The sequence below is a fragment of the Anabrus simplex genome, chromosome 1, assembly GCF_040414725.1.
Source record: "Anabrus simplex isolate iqAnaSimp1 chromosome 1, ASM4041472v1, whole genome shotgun sequence".
Taxonomy (NCBI): Eukaryota; Metazoa; Arthropoda; class Insecta; order Orthoptera; family Tettigoniidae; genus Anabrus; species Anabrus simplex.
Genome location: NC_090265.1, coordinates 30,449,205 through 30,469,097, shown reverse-complemented (window position 1 = coordinate 30,469,097; position 19,893 = coordinate 30,449,205). Strand labels below are relative to the sequence as shown.

At 43.4% G+C, this 19,893-nt stretch overlaps 1 protein-coding gene across 1 annotated transcript in view; it reads right to left on the bottom strand.

Moving 5' to 3' along the window:
• The window catches only part of LOC136860230 (espin-like), a 41,868-nt gene extending 26,985 nt beyond the window's left edge, over positions 1-14,883 (bottom strand). Inside the window, exon 1 of the mRNA XM_067138744.2 lies at positions 14,760-14,883. The gene's annotated coding sequence lies outside the window, so the exon portion shown is untranslated. The remainder of the gene's footprint in view (positions 1-14,759) is intronic.
• Positions 14,884-19,893: the final 5,010 nt, after the last annotated feature.

Below are 19,893 nucleotides of genomic sequence, written 5' to 3'. Positions count from 1 at the left end.
TCCTGTTCCATCGTCGCCGTAAGACCTCTGTGTCGATGCGACGGAAAGCAACTAGCAAAACAAAGCTTTAAAAAAGCTTTTAGCAGATTATGTGCATCAATCACCAATTCAAAATCTCTTTCCAAGGCGGGACAAGCAGATAGACCTAATAAATTTGACTGAATACCAAAAGATCTGCTCACTCCGAGGTTGGTCAATTCTTTGCTTGTCTATCCCTTGGTAAATTTCATTATCGACGATAAGCTTTCTTTCTTGCTGTACGAGTCCTAGAAAACAGTCAACTGGTGGTCAGACTGCAGTAGTGGTGGCTCAGCAAATTCAGCAATGTTGTGCTCACCACGATAGTTTATGCTCCCAAAACATGGTTACCAGATCCGAGTTGTATCGTTTGTTTTAAAATTCCTAATCACCTGGCCAAATCCCCGTCGGTTCGGGACATTTAGCTTCAGTAGACAGGAGTCTCTACACTGTATCTTATAAGCCGCTCTGCTGCTACGAGCGCAAGCCTGGAGGTGTGTACATTACTACTACGGTACTGTAATGTAATAGTCTCTCACATAAGGACATTGCAACTAAATGTGTACAACACTGCCTTTGCATCAAATGTAAGAAATATCGAGCTTTTTAATCAACTAACAGTGAACGAAAAAAAATCCTTTAAAAATTGACAAAAGCTATGAAGTACAAAATACAAGTATTTAAATTTTTAGGGGCGTAAGAAGCTTAACTCCCATATGAAGAATTAAGCAGAATAGTGCTGAATACAATGCCGCTACTTTATCGCTTCTGTAGAAAATCGTCACGTGTTTATGAACTTAAAAGAACATAGGTTAGGGGGAAAGTAGCTTCTCTGCCACCATGTATATACAAAACAGGAAATCTAACACACGAACATATTACTATGTCAATCCCTACGGCACGGCCTACGCAGCTGAATGAACAGGTAACTGGAGCCTGCACAGCCCTGAGTGACCAACGTGGAGAAGTACAAGTCAACTCAGGGGAAGAGACTTGCGCCATTAAGTTAAATTATAGGGACGTGCTCCATGCTGCTGTTTTCTGACGAAACATAGCAAGTGACAAATCAACCGACTGCTGTAGTTCATTATTAAACATCTAGGTCATCGGCCCCTAGATTGCTGTAGTTAGACATTCTTATCCGGGAAGCATGCGGAGCTATTTAAGAGAATACGTTGTTCTATGAACCCCGTTAACTGCATTTAGAAATTAATTTTGTACAAAGAAAAATGTACATTTTCTTTCTAACTAGTAGTCTAGTTTTGTCGAATGCCTCCTCAATATAACTAGTAAAGTGTTAGAACATGAATGCTGGATTCACAAACTTGTGTCGGCGGGATGCGACCTCACTCGCCCTCTATGCTCCTATTCGGTGAAAGGGCTGGAGAAAGAGCAGATTCATCCAGTTTTAAAATTCATGCAGACATTTTAAGAGTTTGTGGCGCTGCGCTGGTCTTCAGGATAGTGTCACTAACGACGAACATCTGCCATTCATCGATTAGAATGTGCACTTACATGGGGTGACCAGATGCAAGTACTGTAGATAAAACAAGACGAGGAAACTATTTAAAAAGGGGGACAATGCCGGAAAAAAAGAGTACAAGAAGTTCGTCCACTGAGTCTGAATTAACATCTATTCTAATTTTCACGTAATTTACATAAACAAAATTTATCAATATCCATATTATATAGTAAATTGTTACAAAATTTAAACAATGAATCTAACACTCCTTGCCGGTACTTCTCTGAAGATGTCTTCGGCAGTTTTGGCGTGTCTAACATAAAAGATACACATGTAAATTCCTTTACATACCGAACCATTAATAAGATTTTCTGAGATCTTTTTTTGAAATGGTTTCTGTTATCAGTGCATTGTACTGAGCTTAGTGAATATAGTCTTTCTACATTTGCATTGTGCCCTGTTATAGAAGGAAAAGTATTCTGCAAGTTTTAGTAACTCTCAAGTGACTTACGTGAATTGAAATACTTAGCCTATTTCCGACTACAAACTAACTTGTTAAATTCAGGGTCATTACTACGCTAATTCCGGAATTGTTTGAAATTGCACAACTAATCAAAATATTTCTAATGATTTAGACTTAACTCGCAAATACGGAATACATTTTTCAACATCACAGTAATGAATCACTTCTCAGCCCCATCCATTTAGAAGAGGCTTCCTTAAAATCCCCGTAATATCCTGTCGCTTGCCACATTAACATAGCAGCGAGATGAGAGGGAAGCGTGCGCTATATAGAGTGGTAAATAGAGTGACACGGCATGCGCTGTATATCCATAATCACATTTCTATTATGCCATCGTGTAATGAAGTAGTAAGATAGGGCTTACCCCAAAGAAGTAGATTTACGAGGGCATTTCATTTTTTTTTTTTTTTTTAAGGAACTCGCCCGGACCCCGGACAATGATCTAAAAAGGACGTCTGGTCACGTGTCTTTGGTCAATTAACGGCCTTCCCGAAAGGCGAAAGCGCGTTGTGGTTGCCAGGACAGAAAATATTAAACCGTAAGCAACCGCCAACTCCCCAAATCCAAGCTTCCATCTTAAGGGTCCATTTATGTGAGTAATCTGAGATAGCGCATTGTTAGTTTTTATTAGTTTATTAGAAGAAATGATTGACCACCATTCAACACGTCAATTTATTAGGATAAGATTAATAGATTATTACTGCGCGAGTAAATACTGCATATATGCACAGTATATTCATGGGAATTTTACGAGAGTAAAGGCAGACTGAAATAAAAAGTTTAATCAGAAGGGTTAATAGTGGATTGAGAGGACAGTTTTAAATTTAGAGAAAACTTAAACGTTCGCTTTGTGGAAGACAAACTAAATATAACTGGAAGTGATATTTCCTGGCCATTAACAAAATAAAGCTTGTGTCCGTAACATTAAATCCGAACTGCCACAGAATTCTGAAAATAAGTCGAGAAGTGAATTTCTCTTCAAATGATTGGAGAGTGCTACTTATAGATTATACACATTAACTAGCAAGATACCCGTGTTATGATAAGGATAAGAAAATATAATTCAAAATTTTACAGTTTGGAGTGTCCACTGTCAGCTGAACCTCTAAAGTACTCCCTCAGTTCGTACGTCAAATGGCTTTGGGTGAAATTATTTTCTGATCTAAAACTCATTTGAACTCCATATGGAAGAATTTGAATGTCTAACCCTATCTTATTTAACACCCATTTAAAAGACACCAACCTGCGTAATTTTTATTTTCTATGTCGAACAGTAATGTAGTAATGAATACTTTTTTCGAGGGGTGAATGTTTTAAAATATGTATTAGCATCTGAGATATAGAAGACCACCGTTCATGAAAAATAATTGCCTGAAACCGTTTCGGAAGAATGGATATTGTGTTTGAGAGTCAACCATCATCTAAAGGCCTTAAGGGAGAAATATTTTAAGCAGTCTATAGGCTACGATATTTTTCACCTAGGTCATAAAAGACCCTTCTCATAATATTACAACTTTGTGCCTCAAACTGTTTTGGAGGCATGAATAATTTCGTTTACGGAGACAACCCTATTTAAAACTTTAGGGGTGGGACGTTTGAAAATATTTCCTATTTCTCACCTAGGATTTAAAATATATAGTCCTTACCGCTATTTGGATTTTATCTTCGTGCGTTAAACAGTTCGGAGGAAGGAATGAATACCTAGTCTATATATGTTTTCGGATCTTAACCCCCATTTAACTCAGAGGTTAAATTTGTTTCAAACCTTCTGTTATTTAACATCTAGGATATCCTTTGGAATTTTAACTTTGTAATTCAAACGGTTTCATATGTATGCATATTTGTCATTTCTCGCTCCCCCAGTCAAAATCCCTTAGGGGTGTATTGTTTTATATCCACTTCTCATTTATGCCCTCATAAAAAGAATTCAACTCTTACACCTCCTTATGCAGATATAACCTCCCTCACCAACATCACATCCTCAAGCCTACTGCGGGGGACACGCTCACAGGCTTTTCTTCTCCAAATTGGACTTACGTCCACGCATCCCTTCGGCTTTTTTTTTCCTTTTCTTTTTTTTTTCGGCCGGGTGGCCATCATCTATAGTTGCTACCCAGCCGACCCCCCAAAACAAAGGTTGACGCCTCGTTGGCTGTCACCATGTACACCTGCGCCATCCTAGACATTGCTCCAGCCATCTCCGAAGATTGCTCCGCTGGCTTCCGCATACATGATGCCTACCGGCTATTGGACGGCACCAGTTCATTGCCATCTCCACTGATTCTTCTCTACATATCAACGTTGGACGACCAGCAGCGCCTCGTCGACGCCGGCGTATCCGTACATAACCGCTTCTACCCCGTGGAATCTACTCCTCCATTCGTACTTGCCCAACTCTTCGCCGACCCTACCACCCTTCCTGTCGTCCACATGCCGTCAACCTTAACCTCGCAACAACCCACATCGACTTCCTCTTCCCTTTCCCCTACAACAACTATCACCACCACGACTTCTGCCACGACGCATTTGTCCTCTCACATCTCGGCTACATTTGTCATAACTAGCCACCCACCGCCCATTTTGACCTCCTGCTTTCCACTTTCTACATTCTACATTTTCTACTACGGTAAACCCCCTCCCTCATAACATCACCTTGGTATCCTCCGACTTAACGCCGCCATCGCCTCAATCATCGCTTCAAGACAACGTCGCAGCAGCACCACCGTTATCAACGCCCACGCAGAAATCCACATCTCATCATGGTCTCCCCAGCTGTGTGATCCGTGGACTCGACCCTTCCATCTCCAGCCAGGACATTCTGCAATAACTAGAAGCCGCCGGAATCCCCGCCTGTCGTGCGTTTCGCATTCAGACCCGTTCAGGACCAACATATATGGTACGTCTCCTCCTCCCGACTATCGCCGACGTCCAGCGCCCCATTGCCACCGGAGCCCCCATCTATGGTCATCGATATAGAGTGGAGCCTTCTCGTTCACCACCAGCACGCTCTCCAACCTACACCATCCGTCGTCGCCCCCGGCCGACCCCTCCTCCCGTTCCACCTTCTCAACCCGTTAGTCCACCCCCTCCAACTTCTTTTCGCCACCACCGTCCCCCGCTGACTTTTTCCGACTCTTACTCACTTCCCTTGTAACCTTCTCGTCTGTGTTTCATGTACTTGCTCTTCAACTCCCTCATCACCCCCTTTCTTAAAACTTCTCTTCCTTCAGTTCCGCCATGTCTCTCTTAAGTCCTATATTAAAACCGTCCACATGCACCTCCCTATTCCACAATTCTCCTTCCCATCTATCTAACTTTTCCTCTTCGAACACATACCCTATCATTTCTCACTTCGTTTACCCACCTTCCCTTTTCCACACATCTCCTTGACCCGCCCGCACCTCTTGGCCTCTAGGTGGCCCGCCCCACCCCTGCAGGGTGGGGAATGAAAACGAGAACAGTAGTAATAGTCCCCCACCAAATCCGTGTATTTTTAAAGGAGAATCTAAATACCAATTTTCACGTTCGTAACATCCTTCGTTTGATATACAAGTAACCTCATACAAAGAATTAAGCTCATATTTCAATTCATTACCCTCCCCCTGCTAGAATTGTGTTTTCGGCAAACGAAAGAATACGTGTAGTTTTAAAAAGAATTCATGTCTGTATCATCAGTTTGAGATATAAGACTATACTCGTGAAAAGGAATTCAACCCATTTCAGTCTTTATAAACCTTTTCAGTGTTTCTTCTGAAAACAAAAAAATACATGTTACTTTATTTTTAAAGGCGATTAAAAATCAGTGTTCACGTCTTTAATATGTTAAGTTTGAGATATACTGTAGATACGCACATTTTAAAAATTTATCCCTTTAACACTTCCCAAGTGGATTTTCATAAAACAAGTTTGTGTGTGTTTCCTTACTTTTACAGGAGATTCCAAATACCAGCTCAACTGTAACCTCTTCAGTATTTTATATATAAATATAAGTATCCTCATTTAAGGAATTCAACACTTTATGGAAAATCTACTTCAGGGGATGGTATAAGCGAAAAGTGCATAAACAAAAAAATACGTGTTTATTTTTAAAGAAGATTCCAAATACAAATTTGCAAGATGTGTAGTAGCTTTGGCTCGGCGATGATGAATCAGTCAGGACATGTGATATAGGCCTATAGATGGAGCCTGTGGTGTGAACACATTTTGTTCATAGGTAATAATACGGTGATGAATCAGAAAACTTACTGGTCAGCGCGGCGAGTGATTTGTAGGTCCACAACATTTCGCATGCTCCACGATAACTTAGCAAGTCGTGAAGTACTCGTGGACAACTACAGATTGATGAAATCGTTTAAAATATCCATCTGGTGCTGGAAAAGAGGAAGGAGCTAGGTTTGCCGTAAGGAGAATGCGGCGCAACATTAGAAATTATTTTAAATCTTCTCCCACTGAATAGAGATAAGTCAAGTACCCTACCGCACAATGATGAATCCAGAAAAAAGGAAAAGGCCCATATAATTACCCGATTAGAGAAGGAAATATAGCAGTAATTCCAGTCTAACATTTGTAACGAATTTTGAATGTGTGATAACGTTAAGGTCTATACTCGAATTTTCAGAAGGGAACTATCAGCTCAAAATGCAAGACCACGGAGCTCGATAGCTGCAGTCGCTTAAGTGCGGCCAGTATCCAGTAATCGGGAGATAGTGGGTTCAAACCGTACTGTCGGCAGCCTTGAAGATGGTTTTCCGTGGTTTCCCATTTACACGCCAGGCTGTACCTTAATTAAGGCCATGGACGCTTCCTTCCCATTCCTAACCCTTCCCTGTCCCACTGTCGCCATAAGACCTATCTGCGTCGGTGCGACGTACAGCAACTAGCAAAAAGAGGAAAAAAAAAAGCAAGACCTGATGTGATATATAGTTACTAGTTGCTAACTCCGCGTTAACGCAATCGTGTTAATTTGAGATTAAGTTAACAGCCAGTAGGGCTGAAAAAGCAACAGTATCAACGTCTGCGCTCAGCTACACGTTAACAGCAACAATGTTGGCGTTACGTCCCATTAACTATTACGGTTTTCTGAGACGCCGATGTGCCGGAATTTAGTCCCGCAGGAGATGTGCCGGTAAATCTACCGACAGCTTCAAATACAATCGGACTGAACCAGGATCGAAGCTGCCAAGTGTCGGTGTGAAGGCCAGACTATTGTAACGGCCGCAGAGATTCCTTCACTTATAGTAGCTGACCACGATGCATTCATATCCAAGTGAGCACGGCACGCGAGTCTACACAGCACATGCGTGTGACGTCGCATTACACACAAGTGTTGCCTTACTTTGAAACGCTGTTTCATGTTTCAGGTAGCTCCCTCTATCTGTTAATATAAACAATGTTAACCCCCAACGACGGACGTTAACATATTGCGCGTAGTTACTGACGTGAAGTCCCATGGTCCACTACTGTAAATATGGGCTAGAAAATGTCAAAGTAATCATTTTGATGATTGTTTAAAGGGGCCTAACATCGAGGTCATCGGCCCCGTAATGGTACGAAATGAGACCAAATGAAATGGAAAATTAAAAGCCCAAAAAACATCCACTAAACACAATTCAAAACGTGAGGACGAAGAATGAATGGATGGATGCATGGATATGAATTTAAAACGATCAGTGGAACCGACCCACTGTGCCTCACATGCACAGAAGTGGGCGTAGAACAATAGTATTAGCCTACGGACCAAGGGACTGCTTCCATAGCACAAAAACTGAATCTATTATACTTTTAGTCGAAAGGGGTCCAAAATCCAAGTCAGCGGCCCCAAACAATGGTACCTATCGCTAGAAAAGTAGAACCGTGGTACGCGTATTTGTCATGTTGCGATATTAATCAAGAGTAACGTAGACTCGCGGTATTCCACGTATTATGGTCCTACTCACAGGTAAGTTAATGAAATTCGCACATGTATGGGAAGTTAGGGAGAGATGCCGCACTTTTTTCAAAAAATCAGAAAAAAATCTTAAAATGAATTTTCATACATTTATTTTTTACCCGCACATGACATTAATTCATTACCTATACATAAACGTCCATCTAACACCTGTCCAATATTTCACTCTAACGTTATAGTGACAATACATCAATAAGTTACTCCACTGAAATTTATCACCACTGAGGAGAGTTGCCGCACCATTAAGGAGAGTTGCCGCACCACGGAGGAGAGTTGCCGCATTGTCATTTTTGTTTCCTAACATTCTTTTCTCTGATAAGTTCTCTTCCACAGTTATTACAAAGTTGTTTGTAGAGTGTGCATGTTTATTGCAACCACTTGAGACATTTGCTGCACTGAATTCAGTCACTCTTGGAAGCTGTTCGGTAGTTGTTTTCCCAACACTCCGTGCAGTTGTTGATGTCTTGGTCCAATGTGAGATTTAGTACCGCACTGCCAGGGATGATCCTTTTGCGCACAGAGTTTTCTTCCCTTTGTGCTGGAGCAGGTACTTTAGAGCCTTTCAGTTTGCCTTTTCTCTTTGTAGACGCCTTGGTGTTCTCTATTCTCACTGAAGTAGTGAGAATTTCTGCCGACTGTTTGTAGCGCTTTGCAGAAGGAAGGGTAATGGGAATAGGACTTATCTCGTGAAGGTGCTTCGAGGGTGAGACTTTGGTCATTGTGGGAGTGCTGGGGGGACTGAGGGGTTTGGAGGACAGCGAAGTACTGGGAGAATCCAACTCAGGATTCTTAGAACTGGAACAACTTGCCATTTCAGGGGAACCGGTTTTGCTTGTGGTGGGTACGGGACTGCTACTAGTGTTTCCCGAAGTTGAACTGTCCATGGTAGAGAGTATAGCACCGGATATAGAGAAAAATTTCTCAGGAATTGCATCGGGATTAAAAGGAAAAATCCCACAGGCTCTGAAACCTGAAACTGCATTGCCAACTGAAGCAGCCTTGCTCCATGCTGCGCCAGTAAGATGCCCAGCTTCATATTTTGTGATATTCCTTTGAGGATGATCTCGAATCCATGCAGCAGCCTCCTTGTTGTAGCTAGCCTTCAAAGGACCAAAAAACGATCGATCTAAAGGCTGAAGGGCGTGTGTAGTGTGACTCGGCAAACACAAAATCACGACCTCTTCCTTTTCAGCGCATTCCAAAAGCTCCAAAGAATGGGTGTGAGACGCATGCCCGTCTAGAATAAGGAGAGTCTTTCCGCGTGGTTTTCGAGGAACAAAATGTTTCTTGAACCATCTGAAGAACAGTTCAGCAGTTATATAGGACGACTTTGGGTTCATGTAGACGTCCGATCCACCCGGAAGCCCATCAGCAAACTCAGCTTTCTTGTTGACACCTTTCATCACCAGCACAGGTGGCAGAAATGTCCCCGCTGCATTGCAGCACGCAACACAGGTAACATTTTCTCCCCTCTCCTTGGGTGTTAAGGAGATGACGCTCTTAGAGTCTTTGGTTGCCACAACCTTTCCAGGTTTATTGATGAGAGGGAAGCCGGTCTCATCAACATTGAAAACATGGTCTGGTTTGTCGAAAAGACCAAGTTCTTCCAACACGTCACGCAGAATCGTAAAAAAAAATTCACGTCTGTTCTATTCATCCCACAAGCTCTGTTGACGGATAGCCCCTCTGCTTGCCTCAGCGATAGCTCTGGATTCCTCTTTAGGAAGGCATTCAGCCAAGCATACCCAGCTATTTCCTTTTCACGGGAAAACGTATGCTTTAACCCTAGCTTTTCCGCGAACTTGAATGCTACGATTCGCACTGTTCTGCCATCTGGTGCGAATCCTGATGCGGCCAAGCGTTGAATGTGGGTAACAAGCCTCTTTTCATTATCGGCTGTTAACACGCCATCTGGACCTAGGCGTTTTTTGGAAACGTCACCCTTTTCTATCCTGCGACAGATTGTCCTAGCTGGTATTCCATAATACCGCTCTGCTTCTCTCTTCCCTATTTCACCTGCTGCTACTCTGGTTACAGCTTCCTTGAGGGCCTCCTCTGACCATGCTGCCCTTGTGGATTTCCTCTGATACGTGGAAGGCATTTCTCTGCATAGAAAAGAAGCATCATTCGGTAATGTTTTCAAATTTCACCAACACCAAGTGCAAAAATCGTACTAACTACAGCTGTATTAATGGGTATGTTAAATATTCAAGCCAATGTGTCATTTTCCCGGCCCCGCGGTGTAGGAGTAACGTGCCTGGTTCTTACTCGGAGGCTCCGGGTTCGATTGCCGGCCAGGTCAAGTGATTTTTACCTGGACTTGAGGGCTGGTTCGAGGTCCACTCAACCTACGTGATTACAATTGAGGAGCTATTTTACGGTGAGATGGCGGCCCCGGTCTAGAAAGCAAAGAATAACGGCCGAGATGATTCGCCATTGCCTAGCAAGTGACTGCTGCTCAACCCGAAGGCCTGTAGATTACGAGGTGTCGTGTGGTCACCACGGCGAATCCTCTCGGCCGTTATTCTTTTCTTTCTAGACTGAGGCCGCTATCTCACCATCAAATAGCTCATCAATTGTAATTAAGCAAGCTGAGTGGATCTCGAACCAGCCCTCAAATCAGGTAAAAACCACTTAGCTGGCCGGGAATCGAGTCCGGGGCCTCCGCGTAAGAGGCAAGCACGCTATCCCTACACCGCGCGGCCGGTTTATTTTGGATACAGTACAATAACATATGAAGAAAAGGGGCATATAAACCTTGGTAATCATTCCACAAGATGCGGCATCTCTCCTTCGAAATGACGTGGCATCTCTCCTGAATTTGAAGGAGAGATGCCGCAGTCGGTAAGCACAAAGGGCCTGTTTTGTTCGAGGATTCCTTTGTCTGAATTGAGAAGAATAACGTCCTCAGATATCACATTAAGCAATACATGGTATTTATACCTAGCGATTGCAGTGTAGTAATGTGGTCATCTTACCTTCTTAGAATGTTTTCACACCAACTGACAAGGCAAAAAATGTTCCATTCCCATACGTATCCACAGCACTCGAGCAACTGGCTTGCTAGCAAGCTGAGTGAACATCAGGGATGGAGGCATACAAGCTGTGAAGTTGGTGGAGCTATCCGACGGCACAGTAGTGAACAATGGCTTCTGCGGCATCTCTCCCGATGCGGCATCTCTCCTCAACTTCCCATATTACAGACCTTCGGTGTTTCGCACATTGCATGGCCATTTACAGGCAACGCAAACAAATGGTGTTCATCACGTAAGTGTACTAGCCACAGGGACTTACTATCCCGTGGTGTTCCTCATATAGTGGGTACTACTCATAGGCAAGCCAGAACCATGGGTTCCGTCATCCCATGTTGTCGCTCATAGTGCTACTAATCACAGGCACTGTAAAAGCCGTCGCGCACTCTTTTGCTACTAATCACAAACCTATTTGGTACCTAACAGTGGTACTACGCGCAAGTAAAATCGACCTATGGTGTTCCATACTACTAATAACAAGTAGTTTCATTGTTCTAGTTTGATCATCCCTTGGCCGCCCCTTTTAGACTCTTACGACAGGCAGGGAATACCGTGGGTGAATTCTTCGTCTGCGTCCCCCGCCCACAGAGGGTTGTGTGTTTGGTCCGCGAGATGTATTTTAATTCCCTCAAGTCCGCCGGCAAGCCGGTTTGGAACCCCCTATCCGCCACCCGGGACACGCCACGTGGGAGTGACACCTCTCCCCAGCTACGCCAGCGTAGTAGGTTCGTGGAGTAATCATTTTGATGTTTGAACTATGTATGCTAATAAATTACACACTGAATTAAAATATATTTAAAAAACAAGCAGTTAAAGTGTGTATGTTCATAAATAGCCTAGGCGTCACTGAAGAGAGGTACTAGGGAAATGAGTAGTGAGGTAGTTTCCCGTTGCTTTCCTTACCGAGCCAAACCAAAGCAAACCCCATGGCACTACAGCCCTTGAAGGGCCTTGGCCTACCAAGCGACCGCTGCTCAGCCCGACGGCCTGCAGATTACGAGGTGTCGTGTGGTCAGCACGACGATTCCTCTCGGCCGTTATTCTTGGCTTTCTAGACCGGGGCCGCCATCTCACCGTCAGATAGCTCCTCAATTCTAATCACGTAGGCTGAGTGGACCTCGAACCAGCCCTCAGGTCCAGGTAAAAATCCCTGACCTGGACGGGAATCGAACCCGGGGCCTCCGGGAAAGAGGCAGGCACGCTACCCCTACACCACGGGGCCGGCTCCTTACCGAGCCAGCCGTTGCTATTACATATCAGTCTGCCAAGCCCACTGAAATGCATGCATCATCAGACCCTATGAACGAAATTTTCACACCATTCACAACGGACTGGCTGCATAAGGAATGGTATTACCAGCATCACTCATACCTCAGTCACTTTCATATTGTCAAAGCCAAGGATGAGACAGACAGGTCAATGAAAGTAACAAATTTGATATAGCCCATACCAGAAGACAGTCCACTGTAAACACTACATCTCACCAGCAAAGGCATCTGAAGTTAATGCCAATATTAAAGCACCAAAAGTAATATTACTCGTAAGGTTGCAGGTTCTATGGTACAAAGCAAGAGACTTCAGAAATGTCTGTATCTACAGTCTCTTAACACACATCCCCAACGTAGTGTTCACACAACGGCGTATGTTCAAAGTTGCTTAGAATAATTATCACACGCAACAAAAAATTGTGCAACACTTACCTTACAAATCAAACCCCTTTTTGATTTTTTGTAAAATAAAAGTCCCTGTGTTTAGAAAACATGGGTCCATCAGTCTCATTTTGACGGTACATATGTCAATGCAATGCGAATGTCTGTACTTTACAACTGAAAGTAAAGCCATGCCCTCGCCCCGAGCTCAAGTGAGCTGGCATCTTTTGCAGTACTGGAGGCCTCTAAGGATGGAACTACGCTTGGCACTACGGAAGTGCGGTCCCAGGGACCGAGCTGTTATAAGAGTCACTTCAGCGTTGTTTGCAACGGGAACACAGAAGACTGGAAATTAGGAAACTAGAGAGAGAAAAACGAGGCTAAACGGTCCCAGTGACCTCTGCGATATAGGCCCTACGCGTTGTCGAGCAACGTAAGTCTAGGTCAAAACCGTTTCTCTGAGAAAATCTTCCAGCGCGTGATGTACAAAGCTACTTGAACCTGCAAACTGAACCTTAAGAACAATAAACTAACAGTAAAAATAAAGGCTACCGGTACTTTAAAGCTGCCTTTGCGGGTCCAAATGCATGTTGCGGCTGAAAAGGTGAAATACGACTTCCACCCATCATTGTATTGTCTTGTCAAAATGGACACCTACAGCACGACAGCTGCCTCTATTATACTGTAGATCGCTACAGAAACTTCTGTAATCTTAGTACACGCAGCCTTAGTCGATATTCGTACGTACCGGGCTTCACAAAATTAACAACAGCTACTTAAAAATGAGAGGTATTAACAATAGCTCTAGCCGCTCCTTTACTACTGAGTCCCCAAGTTCAGGTTTGCCTGTAGGCCTAGAGGATTTAAAAATCTCATCCTCGACTCCTAAGCAGTCTATAAAAATATACATTTCCATTTTAATTATATTAAATAAAGTTAGCTAATTTTTGAAGTTTTCACATAAAATAAACCGGTTGGTTCTCACTTTCGAGCACGTGTTCACGAGCTTCTGCACCGATAGTACCTACGGAATACCTCTGCATGAACTTGAAAAGGTGAAGAGAAGTTCTTTAAATATTTAAAAATGAAAGAATATTTTGTACAAGGAGAAAGGTGTACGGAAGACAAAGGTGCGGTAAAGATCACATCCTGATAATCATTGGTTCATATTCCTCCTCAGTTTCCATGTGTCGCGCCAGAATTCGAGACGTAACATAGCATTTCTACAGGTGGTTTGAACATCTGCCCATCAAGACCCACCATGTTACAGACTAGCTCAGTAATTATATTTTCGATTTAAGCACAAACTTGATAATGCTTCATTTAAAGAATTCAGGGCAACACCGTCTCTTTTAAAAATAACAGTTTATTGAAATGCCAAGACCATTCCAGCCTTACAACATGTCCGTTACTACGATCTAACGCCACACATTTCATATTGTGACGCAAGTTAGAATTTCATAAAACAAATGGTGTTGCATATATAAGTTATTTTAAATTCTGGTGAAAAGCTTTAATTATATTGCAAAAATTTTCCAAACTAATTAAGTTTTCAATTGTTTATAGTCCTAAATCAGTCAATGGAGTAGACTAAAGTTATGCGCATGTGATATTACCCCATGCATTGGGAAATATTGTACCGTTTCATTAAATACTTTCTGGAAAATATGTATTCTCTTCTTTCCCGTAATACACGTTTTGTTTTTGTTTTGTAAAGTGCGTCGACATTCTTTTTCTAGAGGTATTCTATATTGTACGGTTTGTTGTATGTCCCCTTAATATCCAACGGAGAAATTAGCATGAACAATGTAGAATGACATACTACAGACTGCACAGTCAGCCGACCTATTTGACTGTCACGGAGACAATCTAACCCTAGACATGAACGGAATTTCTGTGCCAGCTCAGTTTTCATTACGCTTAATCATTAATAGTTTCTTCTGAAGAAGACTTTTCAATACATCCAATTCGTGTATTACCATCCCCAAGTTAAAAATATGCAGCTTGATTGGTTCTGAAATAAGTTGTGTAAAATTTGTCTTTTTGGATGAAATTGATCGTTCAGAAGTTGCATATTGTCCCAGTATTAAGGTTATGAATTTAACAGCATTTCACAACCAGAACATACCTTGTTGCAGAGAGAGAGTGAGTTGCAGTTGACACTAAACTGATTGCTAAGCTCGGAGGAGAATGCAGCCCCTCTACACGTCCTGAACTGCTCAGATCGTAGGCCACGCCTCTCTTCTTCTGCGCATGCGGCAAACAAGTTGGGAGACGCCCACTGGACGACGCCTGGCCATGAATTGTTGAAGAGTTTGGGAGCAGTGTCGCCAACCTATAAATCTTTTATCCGCTAAATTTTAGTTGAATATTCGCTAAATTTCGAAATGAAGCAAAATAGCATATACCAGCTGTTTTAATTAAAGAGATTAACTCAACACTCACCAGTTTCAGAACAGGAGTTCATGCTCTGAAGAAGATTTGCTGGATTGAAGTCCTGTAGTTTAATATGAAGCCACATAGTACCATTCTTTTTCAAAATATACGCTGGCACTTCACAGCAGCAAAGCACATACGGAAATTTTCAAATCTATTTCGAAAGTTATTTTCACTTTCATTACTGTTTCCAGTGTTTTTGGTAAGTGCGGAAAGAACTAATGTCAATTTCGCATTTATATTGCACTGTCGGTATTTGGGATCAGTGGGAAGCTCAACCAACTAGTCTTTACGAAATATCTGACTACTATTTAACTTATTCTTTCGACATATTGGCGTGCCAAATATAACCTGACGTCAAAAGAAACACGTTATCAAACACGACACTACCCGGCTCATCAACGATTTTAACAAATTCTGACTGAGGCTAAGGGCCAGAGCTGATCTAGAAAACAAGTCGTACTATGCAGTAACATAAAATTTCAATACAACGGGAATAAGTAGACTATTATGCCGTAGTAAGTTCTACTTATATTATTTTTTTCTCCTGGTGATGAAAGGTGATGTTGTTACCGCTGAAAATCGCCAAAAGAAGTTTGAAAATCCGTCAAAAATCCCCTGTCCCCTAAATGGAAAATTTATCCGCTGTTCTATTTTAAAATCCGTCAAATTTGGCGGAAAATCCGCTGAGTTGGCAACATTGTATTGGGAAAAATTAATAATCTCTTTGATGGAGCCAGTGCTAATGATAGGTCTATGCTTTGTCGTAACGGCAATCCATCAATTGGGAGGTAAAAATTATAATAAACTTCTCATAAAAATTAAGATAGTCAACACGAAATGTAAAATGGCTGAACTATTATTTTATTACGTTTGGATAACTTATGGCTAGGCAATAAGTCTAAATGCTAAAGAACTTTTGACCGGGCGAGTTGGCCGTGCGGTTAGGGACGCGCAGCTGTGAGCTCGCATCCGGGAGATAGTGCGTTCGAACCCCACTGTCGGCAGCCCAGAAGATGGTGTTCCGTGGTTTTCCATTTTCACACCAGGCAAATAGTCGGGCTGTACCTTAATTAAGGCCACGGCCGCTCCCTTCCCAATCCTAGGCCTTTCCTGTCCCATCGTCGCCGTAAGACCTATCTGTGTCGGTGCGACGAAAAGCAAATAGCAAAACCAAAACGACCTTCTGTTAAATTGGCAACAGTTAGAGTTCATATTTCTTTCTTTTTTCCTTCTTTCTTAATCTGTTGACCCTCCAGGGTTGGTTTTTCCCTCGGATTCAAGGAGGGATTCCACCTCTACCGCCTCAGGGATAGAGTCCTGGAGAGTGAGACTTTTGGGTCGTGGGGTACAACTGGAAAAAAAGGACCAGTACCTCGCCCAGGCGGTCTCACCTGCTATGCTGAACCGGGGCCTTGTGGGGGATAGGAAGATTGGAAGGGATAGAGAAGGAAGAGGGAAGGAAGCGGCCGTGGCCTTAAGTTAGGTACCATCCTGGTATTTAGGTGGAGAAGTGGGAAACAACGGAAAACCGCTTCGAAGGATGGGTGAGGTGGGTATCGAACCCACGTCTACTCAGTTGACCTCCCGATGCTGAAAGGACCCGGTTCCAGCCCTCGTACCCTATCACTGTTCAAATTTCATGACAGAGCCGGTAATCGAACCCGGGCCACCGTGTGTGGCAGCTAATCACGCTAACCAATACACCGCAGAGGCGGACTGACAGTTCATTCCTCCTGAAATAAGTGAACCACTGCAGTGGAAGCTTGTTGGAGAACAAGCCGAGGATTTTTGAAATTAAGTAGACTAATGACATCGCAGCAATTCTTACTATGGCTGCCCATAGTTCTCAAGAAAGGGTAACAACAGACAAGTCTGTAAATTTGTATTCGGGAGATAGTGGGTTCTTCGAACCCCACTGCCGGCAACCCTGAAGATCTTTTTCCATGGTTTCTCATGTTCACACCAAGCAAATACTGCGGCTATACCTTAATTAAGGCTACGAGCCGTTTCCTTCCCACTCCAAAGTCTTAACTATCCCATCGTCGCCATTAGACCTATCTGTGTCGGTGCGACGTAAAAAAACCGAACAAGTATTTCAACGAAGGGGAAAAATGCATTGTTTTAGCATCAAAGAGTAGTTACAATAACTCTAGCCTAATTATACATATTAACAAGAAATTCCGACAGTAGTATAATGGGAGAGTTCGGCGGCCTCCTCCTCCTCCGGCTCTCGGAAGAGGCCTCCTCCTCAGCCAGTGGCCTCCTCCTCCTCCTCAGCCAGTGGCCTCCCAGTGGCCACCTCCTCCTCCTCCTCAGCCAGTGGCCTCCCAGTGGCCACCTCCTCCTCCTCCTCAGCCAGTGGCCTCCGAGTGGCCTCCTCCACCTCAGCCAGAGGCCTCTTCCAGTGCTGCCAACTTAACCTAACTAGCGCGAGATAAACAAAGCCACGTGCTTTTTGACAGACAACAACGCACCGCTAACCTCAGTACTGCCATCTTGACGGGCCTAAACCTCAGTAGTGCCAACTTAACCTCACAAGCGCGAGGTAAACAAAGCCACGTGCTTTTTGACAGCCACGTGCTTTTTGACAGATTTGTAAACAAAGCCACGTGCTTTTTGACAGACAACAACGCATCGCAAACCTCAGTACTGCCATCTTGACGGGCCTAAACCTCAGTAGTGCCAACTTAACCTAACTAGCATGAGGTAAACAAAGCCACGTGTTTTTTGACAGCCACGTGCTTTTTGACAGATTTGTAAACAAAGCCACGTGCTTTTTGACAGACAACAACGCATCGCAAACCTCAGTACTGCCATCTTGACGGGCCTAAACCTCAGTAGTGCCAACTTAACCTAACTAGCATGAGGTAAACAAAGCCACGTGTTTTTTGACAGCCACGTGCTTTTTGACAGATTTGTAAACAAAGCCACGTGCTTTTTGACAGACAACAACGCATCGCTAACCTCAGTACTGCCATCTTGACGGACCTAAACCTTAGTGGTACCAACTTAACCTAACTAGCGAGAGGTAAACAAAGCCACGTGCTTTTTGACAGCCACATGCTTTTTGACAGCTGCCATCCGCCATCTTTGAGCACCGTGCTGCCCTCTTTCGTCACCTGTCATCGGCAGTGCTGCCATCTTGACGGGTCTAAACCTTAGTGCTACCAACTTAACCTAACTAGCGCGAGGTAAACAAAGCCACGTGCAGCCGTCATCCGCCATCTTTGAGCACAGTGCTGCCCTCTTTAGCTACTTACCTTTGAAATGTGGTGGCGGATAATTTGAAAAATGCTTTTTGACAGCAGCCATATTGCATCGCAAACCTCAGTGCTGCCCTCTTTAGCTAGATACCTGTGGTAGCAGACAATTCCACGTGACAGCAGCCATCTTTATTCAAGAGAGCACCGTGCTGCCCTCTATGTGGTGGCGGCAAATTGAAAAATTCCACGTGCTCTTGTTTGGAAACAAACTCACGTGCTTTTTTGACAGCTACCATCCACCATCTTTAATCAACAGAGCACAGTGCTGTACTCTTTAGCTAGATACCTTTGAAATGTGGTGGCGGCAATTTGAAAAATTCTATGTGCTCTTGTTGGGGAACAAAGCTACGTGCTTTTTCTGACAGCTGTCATCCGCCATCTTTAATCAATAGAGCACTGTGCTGCTATCATGCGGGCAATTTCGTTAGCTGTCATCCGCCATCTTTAATCCAGAGAGAACAGTGCTGCCCTCTATGTGGTGGCGGCAAATTGAAAAATTCCACGTGCTCTTGTTTGAAAACATACTCACGTGCTTTTTTGACAGCTGTCATCCGCCATCTTTAATCCAGAGAGAACAGTGCTGCCCTCTATGTGGTGGCGGCAAATTGAAAAATTCCACGTGCTCTTGTTTGAAAACATACTCACGTGCTTTTTTGACAGCTGTCATCCGCCATCTTTAATCCAGAGAGAACAGTGCTGCACTCTATGTGGTGGCGGTAAATTCCATGTGCTTTACAAACCTATGTGCTTTTCTGACAGCTGTCATCCGCCATCTTTAATCTAGAGAGAACAGTGCTGCACTCTATGTGGTGGCGGCAAATTCCACGTGCTTTACAAACCTATGCGCTTTTCTGTCATCCACCATCTTTAATCTAGAGAGAACAGTGCTGCACTCTATGCGGTGGCGGCAAATTCTACGTGCTTTACAAACCTATGCGCTTTTCTGTCATCCACCATCTTTAATCTAGAGAGAACAGTGCTGCACTCTATGTGGTGGCGGCAAATTCTACGTGCTCTTATTTGGAAACAAATTCTACTCGCTCTTCAGCTGTCATCTACCATCTTTAATCAAGAGAGCACCGTGCTGCCCTCTTTGTGGTGGCGGATAATTTGAAAAAATTCTTTTCGACAAGCAGCCATCTTTAATCCAGAGAGAACAGTGCTGCCCTCTTTAGCTACTTACCTTTGAGGTGGTTAATTTGAAAAATTCTTTTCGACAAGCTGCCATCTTTAATCCAGAGAGAACAGTGCTGCCCTCTTTAGCTACTTACCTTTGAGGCGGTTAATTTGAAAAATTCTAGCTGCCATCTTTAATGAAAAGGGCATCGTGGTGCTATCTTGCGGGTAATATTTTACGTCACAGCTGTCATCCACCATCTTGCATTGCTAACCTTAGTGCTGCCCTCTTTAGCTACTTACCTTTGACAAGCTGTCACCCGCCATATTGCATCGCAAACCTCAGTGCTGCACTCTATGTGGTGGCGGATAACTTGAAAAAATCTTTTTGACAAGCAGCCATCTTTAATCAACAGAGCACCGTGCTGCCATCTTTAGCTACCA